Source organism: Mus pahari, chromosome 21, assembly GCF_900095145.1.
Source record: "Mus pahari chromosome 21, PAHARI_EIJ_v1.1, whole genome shotgun sequence".
Lineage (NCBI taxonomy): Eukaryota > Metazoa > Chordata > Mammalia > Rodentia > Muridae > Mus > Mus pahari.
In genome coordinates this window covers 51,168,241-51,176,097 of record NC_034610.1, presented here as the reverse complement: position 1 = coordinate 51,176,097, position 7,857 = coordinate 51,168,241, and positions in this window count along the sequence as shown.

Sequence of the window (7,857 nt, the reverse complement as noted above, 5' to 3'; positions counted from 1 at the left end):
TTCTTTCCAGCTTCTGGCTATTATAAATAGGGCAGCTATGAACATAGTGGAGCATGTGTCCTTATTACCAGTTGGAACATCTTCTGGGTATATACCTAGAAGAGGTATTGCTGGATCTGCTGGTAGTACTGTGTCCAGTTTTCTGAGGAACCAGCAGACTGATTTCCAGAGTGGTTGTACAAGCTTGGTTGGAACACGGTGATCAGCCTAAGGAATGAGTCAGGCATAAGAACTTGGCCAAGTAAAGGACTAGAACCTGGTGCCTAGCTTTAAGAATATCATCTAATGGTTTAGCAGTGGAGAGGGAAGGGAGGAGGGTGAGACCTGTTAGATCCATGTGTGTAATGCTTGGGACTGCTAGAGAGCCCTTCGTGCCAGGAGAGAAAAATCAGCTTTCTCCAGTTGAATGACACTGGGTATATCAACTACTCCAGGGCAGATCTCACAATCAGGAGTAGTTGGACAACAAATAATGGACACCAGAAGGTGTTTGTTTGTTTGTTTGTTTGTTTTTAAAGTAAGACCTTTTTCTGGCCTACTTTCTACTGGGGCCAGATCAGTGGCCAGATACCTACCCACAGCTTCAGCCTTTGTGCCTCCCAGGAGGTCCCCAGAAGTAAAACATACAGATGAAAATCTCACCCAAATACCCACACCAGCTGGGACAACCACAGGGCCCAGCTAACAAGGGACCCTCCTCCCCTACCCTCAAAACCCGAGCTCCACACTTCTTCAGGCCTGCTTCCTACTCGGGCCAGATAAGCATCCAGATACCCACCCACACACCACAGCCTGCTTGCCTCCTAGGAGGTCCAAAGTACCCACAGTCACAGAGCCCAGCTGACAGGGGCACACCTGCCCTGCTGAGCTCCACCTTCCTACTGGTCTGGTTTTCCACCTGGGCCATATCGGTGGGCCTAATACCCTCCCACGAGCCAGACTCTGTCTGCCTGCCTCCCAGAAGACCCTAAGTAACCAGGGACACAGGAGGCCTGCTATAACAAGAGGTATCCCTAACCAGAGATGGCGCTGCCTGTTTCCAAAGGAGGCCAGCTCTAGTCAGAGACAACTAGGTCAGTTATCACCAGAGATAATCTGATGGCCAGAGGCAAGCTCAGGACAAAAAAAAAAAGACAGAACTCAACGCAATCCAGTACCATGAGAACCCAGTTCTTCTGCCACAGCAAGCCCTGGATACCCCAACATACCTGAAAAGCAAGATTCTGACTTAAAATCCTATCTCATGAAGATGATAGAGGCCTTTAAGGAGGATACAAAGAACTCCCTTAAAGAAATACAGGAAAACACAGGTAAATAGTTAGAAGCCATTAAAGAGGAAACAAATAAATCCCTTAAAGAAATGTAGAGCCGGGTGGTGGTGGCGCATGCCTTTAATCCCAGCACTTAGGAGGCAGAGGCAGGCAGATTTCTGAGTTCGAGGCCAGCCTGATTTATAGAGTGAGTTCCAGGACAGCCAGGGATACACAGAGAAACCCTGTCTCAAAAAAAAAAAAAAAAAAGAAAAGAAAAAAGATATCAAACAAGATGGAAAGGACACTTTATATTTATATTCATTAAAGAAAAATTCCACCAATTCTGAACAACTATACCCCAAATGCAAGGGTGCCCACATTTGTAAAAGAAACATTACTAAAGCTCAAAACACACTTTGAACCTTACACAATAATAGTGGGAGACTTCAACACCTGACTCTCACCAATGGACTGGCCATTGAAACAGAAACTTAACAGAGATACAATGAAACTAATAGATGTTATGAACCAAATGGATTTAATAGATATTTAGAGAACATTTGACCCCAAAACAAGAGAATACATCTTCTTCTTAGCACCTCATGGAACCTTCTCCATACAGCACACCTTAACAGATACAAGAAGATTGAAATAATCCTATGCATCCTGTCAGATCAGCATGGACTAAGGATAGACTTCAATAACAACGAAAACAACAGAAATTCCAAACGCTCATGGAAACTAAACAACTGTCTGCTCATGATAACTTGGTTAGGGAAGAAATCAAGGACTTTATAGAATTCAATGAAAATGAAGACACATCATATCCAGACCTAAGGGACTCAGTGAAAGCAGTGGTAAGAGGAAAATCCATAGCACTCGCTGCCTCCATAAAGAAATTGGGGAGATCCCATTAAAGAAATGTAACAGCACATCTTAAAGCTCTAGAACAGAAAGAATCAAAGACAACCGAGATTAGAAGGCAGGAAATAGTCAGACTCAGAGCTGAAATTAACCAGGTAGAAACAAAGAGAACAATACAAAGAATCAACAAAACTAAGAGATGGTTCTTTGAGAATCAATAAGGTAGATAAACCTTTAGCCAAACTAACTAAAGGGCATAGAGACTGTATCCAAATTAACAAAGTCAGAAATGAAAAGGGAGAGATAATAACAGAAACTGAGGAAATTCAAAAAATCAGAATCTACTACAAGAGCCTATATTCTACAAAACTGAAAAATCTAGATGAAATGGGTGATTTTCTAGACAGACATCATGGATCAAAATTAAAGCAAGGTCAGGTAAACTATCTAAACACTCTCATAATGTGTAATGAAATAAAAATAGTCATCGAATGTGGGACCATGAAAGGCACCCTGTTTTCTGGCTGAGCTCGGTTTAAACTCCAGAGACCCAGCAGGTGTTCCTACAAGGAACGGAAGGCCATTTGCCATGCCCAGACACTAGCCTCCTGACAGTAGGTCTCAGCTCCATAATTCTGTGGCCATCAGTCATGTAGGGACCCCCAAAACCCCTGGTATTCTGTCTAGACTCTGCCCCCACAGTTACCTGGCAGTAGCCAGGTATGCTCCTCCCCACAGTTACCTGGCAACAGCTAGGTAGGCCCAGCCCACTATAAAAGGGGCTGCTTGCCCCCTTTTCCCTCTCTTACTCTCTTACTCTTGCCCTTATGCTCCCCCTTTCTCCTCATTCCCTTCCCCCCCTCTCCACGTGGCCATGACCGGCCTCTACTTTTCTACTCTCTCTTTCTCTCTACCTTTCTCTGCCTCTACTACTCTCTTAGCTCTCTTTCCCTAACCTCAGGCCCACCCTGATAAAACGGGGTACGGTTTAACTCATCACAACTCTCTGCCACGACAATAAATGCTTTTAAACCATGGACTTCCTCTTCTCATCGGGACCCGCTGTGCTGGAGCAATGGAGCAGGTCTTCCTCTAAAGAGCCTGTCTCGTCTCCCTCATGAGGCCTCTCTGCGCTTCCAGACACAGCCTCCACCAACCCAAACTGCAGCCCAGCAAGCCTAAGACAAGGACTCTCCCCCCCACTGGAACCAGTTGATGCTCTCTCTCCCCGCCCTTTTTCCTTCAGCCAGGTCTGTGGGCCCACACTCTGTTCTTAGCTCTTCCACTGCATCCATCTGTGGTGTCCAAAAGTTTGAGAACCTGTCGTCCTCAACCACCTTGCAGGCCCGGGAACCCCAGAGCCAGCTCTTCCATGGGACCTAGCAGCGTCTGTGGTGCCTGAGAGTCTGAGCTGACGTCTGTGGGGACCTCAGGCTGTGCTTCCTCACCCCTGAAGCAGGGTCCTGTGGCTTCTCGAAGCCTGTTTCCTGCCGACATCATGGGGTGTTTGGCATCAAATTTCCCCTGTCTGCTTTCATGAGCGAGCCTAGCCCTGGGGCAGGCCAGACGTGGGCCACCATTTTAACCTGCAATCAAAAACCTCCCAACAACAACAACAAACAACAAACCCCGGGTCAGGTGGCTATAGTGCAAAACTCTGCCAGACCTTCAAAGAAGAATTAATACTAAGACTCCTCAAACTATTCCATGAATAGAAGGACTACTACCTAATTCATTCTATGAAGCCATAGTTACTCTGATACCCAAACCACACAGAGACCCTACAAAGAAAGAGAATTTCAGACCAATCTTGCTTATGAATATTTATGCAAAAATACTCAATAAAATTGTCCCAAATCAAATCGAAGAACATACTAAAACCGTCATTCACCAAGGTCAAGTGAGCTTCATCCCAGGGATGCAGGGATACAGGGATGCAGGGATACAGGGATGCAGGGATGCAGGGATGCAGGGATGCAGGGATGCAGGGATGCAGGGATGCAGGGATGGTTCAATATACAGCAATCCATCAACATAATATGTATAAACTCAAAGAAAAAAAGCCACATGGTCATCTCATTAGATACCAAAAAAGCCTTTGCCAAAATACAACACCCCTTCATGTTAAAAGTTTTGGAGAGATTAGGAATTCAAGGCACATACATACATGTAGTAAAAGAAATGTATAGGAAACCAACAGTCAACATCAAATGGAGAGAAACTAGAAGCAATCCCACTAAAATCCAGGTTGTCTTGTGACAAGATTGCCACTCTCTCCCTACCTATTCAATACAGTACTCCAAGTTCTAGCCAGAGCAGTTAGGAGCAAAAGGGGATACAAATTGGAAAGGAAGAAGTCATATATCACTATTTGCACATGATATGATACTACGCATAAGTGATGCTCAAAATTCTACCAGAGAACTCCTACAGCTGGTAAACAACTTCAGCAAAGTGGCAGGATATAAAATTAACTCAGTGGCCTTCCTTTACACAAGTGGTAAAAATGCTGAGAAAGAAATTGGGAAAACAACACCCTTCACAATAGCCACAAATAAATTATTACATATCTTGGTGTAACTCTTACCAAGCAAGCGAAAGATTTGTACAACAAGAAAACTAAAAATCCCTGAAAAAAGACATCAAAGAAGACCTCAGAAGATGGGAAAATTTCCCACATCCCTGGATTGGTAGGGATAACATAGTGATAATGACCATCTTACCGAAAGCAATCTACAGATTCAATGCAATCCCCATCAAAATTCCAACACAATTCTTCAAAGACATGGAAAGAGGAATTCTCAACTTCATATGGAAAAACAAAAAACCTAGGATAGCAAAAATAATTCTCAACAATAAAAGAACTTCTGGGGAAATCACCATCCCTGACTTCAAGCTGTACTACAAGGCAATAGTGACAAAAACCACATACTATTGGTACAGAAACAGACAGGTCTATCAGTGGAATAGAATCTAAGACCCAGAAGTAAACCCACACACCTATGGTCACTTGACCTTTGACAAAGAATGGTGCTTGTCTAAATGGTGGTCTGTATGTAGGAGAATGAAATAAATCCATATTTATCATCATGTACAAAACTCAAGCACAAGTGGATCAAGGAACTCAACATAAAGCCAGATACACTGAATCTAATAGAAGAAAAAGTGGGAAAGAGCCTTGAACTCACTGGCACAGGTGGAAACTTCCTGAACAGAACACCAATGGCTCAGGCTCTAAGATCAACAATTGATAAATGGGACTTCATGAAGTTGAAAAGCTTCTGTGAGGCAAAGAACATAGTCAGTAGGATAAATCAGCAACCTACAGATTTGGAAAAAAAAAAAATCTTCACTACACTTACATCTGACAGAGGCCTAATATACGAAATATATAAATAACTCAAGAAGTTAACCTTCAAAAAAACCAAATAACTTAATTTTAAAAAATGGGGTACTGCGATTAACAGAGAATTCACAACAGAAGAATCTCAAATAGCTGAGAAATACTTAAAGAAATGTTCAAAGTCCTTAGTTATCAGAGAAATGAAAATCAGTATTAAGATTTCAACTCACAACAGTCAGAATGGTTGAGATCAAAAACTCAAGTGACAGCACACAGTGATCACTCCTCTATTGCTGGTGGGATTGCAAGTTGGTACAACCACTCTGGAAATCAATCTTGTGGCTCCTCAGAAAATTGCAAATTGTTCTACCTGAAGATTCAGCTATACCACTCTAGGCATATACCCAGAAGATGCTCCAACATGTAATAAGGACACATGCTCCATCGTGTTCATAGCAGCTTTATTTGTAACAGTCAGAAGCTGGAAACAACCCAGATGTCCCTCAACCAAAGAATGGATACAGAAAATGGGGTTCATTTACACAATAGGATACAATTCAGCTACTAAAAAGGAGGACATCATGAATTTTGCAGGCAAATGAATGGAACTAGAAAAATATCCTGATTGAGGTAACCCAGACTCAAAAGGACATATATGGCGTGTACTCACTGATTAACGGATATTAGTCAAAAAGTACAGAATACCTAGGACACAATACACAGACCATAAGAAGTGTAACAGGTAGAAAGTGAGGATGTTTCAATTCCACTTAGAAGAGGGAAAGAAATAATCATGGGAGGTAGAGTGAGGGAGGCATCTGCGTGGGACAGGGGAAGAGGAGAGGAAATGGGGAACAGGATTAGGTATAGGGCTAGGGAACAGGAGAGAATCCCAGAGGGCCAAGAGAATGAATGGAATTAATCAGTGTGGGGGACAGACCCTCTAGAAAGTACTAAAGACCCAGGAGGTGAGAGACTCTAAGAATTCAGTGGGGGTTACCTTAAGCCAAAATGCCTAACACTGGGGAGAGGGAATTTAAAGAGTCCACTGCCAATAGGTAGACAGGGCTTCAAGCAGGGGGACAGGGATAGTAACCCACAGTCAAAATTTCTGACCCCGAACTGTTTCTGTTTAAAAGAACTGTAAGGACAAAAATGGAGAAGAGACTAAAGGAAGGGTGGTTCAATGACCAGCCCAATTTGGCATCTATCTCATGCGGGGGCACCAAGGCCTGACACTATAACTGATAGTAAGATATGCTTAGAGATGGGAGCTTGTCATGGCTGTCCCCTGAAAAGCCCTACCAGCAGCTGATGTGACAGATGCAGATACTTACACCCAACCATTGGACTGAAGGCCAGGACAGCTATGGTTAAATTAGGGGAAGGATTGAAGAAGCTGAAGTAGAAAACAACTCCATAGGAAGACCAGCAGTCTCAGCTTACCTAGAACCCATGGAGCTCCCAGAGACTCAGCCACCAACCAGGAGCGTACATGGCCAGTCTGAGGTCCCTGGCACAAATAAAGCAGAGGTCTGTTGGCCACACCTTAGTGGGAAAAGAGATGCTTAATCCTCAAAAGACTTGAGGGAAGGGGGAGGCCTGGTGTGTGTGTGTGTGTGTGTGTGTGTGTGTGTGTGTGTTTTGGGGGGTGGGAGGAGAAGACCAATATTGAAGGCAATAGGGAGGAGGAATAGGATGAGGAACAGTGGGAGGGAGGAATGAGAGGGAGTCAATGATGGGAATGTAAATAAATGATATAATAAAAATTTGGGGAAAAAGAGTAAGCCAAGGAGAGAAGTCTGAAGCAAGCAGCAACCACCTACAACAACTATCTACTACTCAACTCAACTCAGTAATAATAAAGATGATTTTCCTGCATTGGCTAGAAGACTTTAAATCAGCTGCTTGAACTAAAATAGTATCAAACAATCAGAGATTGTAAAGCTGAATCTAATTAACACGTTTTCTCTCGGCATGCAGAATTCTTGCATATTTGCTCCAATGTCAGCCCCTCGGTGGTCCTTCCCTGTCTGACTTAGCAGCACCTGCCCAAGTCCTGCCTGACTTCTCCCCTGTACCTTCTCCATAGCACTTGATCCTTTATTTCCTGTTTCCCCCATTAAAATGCAAGCTATGGAAGCTGTTTTATTCATTGATCTCTCCCAAGTGCTTAAAACACTTAAGTGATTTGCGAATATCTGTTGAATAAATGAATAAATGTACATACATCAACATTTTTATATACTTAAGTACATATACCATGCTATGTAATGGTAGCTACATATGAAGAGCTGTGTTAAGCAACTCTGAAGTGTGCACATGTTTTGTTTTTTTTTTTTAGTTAAGCAACCATATATGTGGGTACCAAGAAGAACAAAGAGATTGAGTAAATTG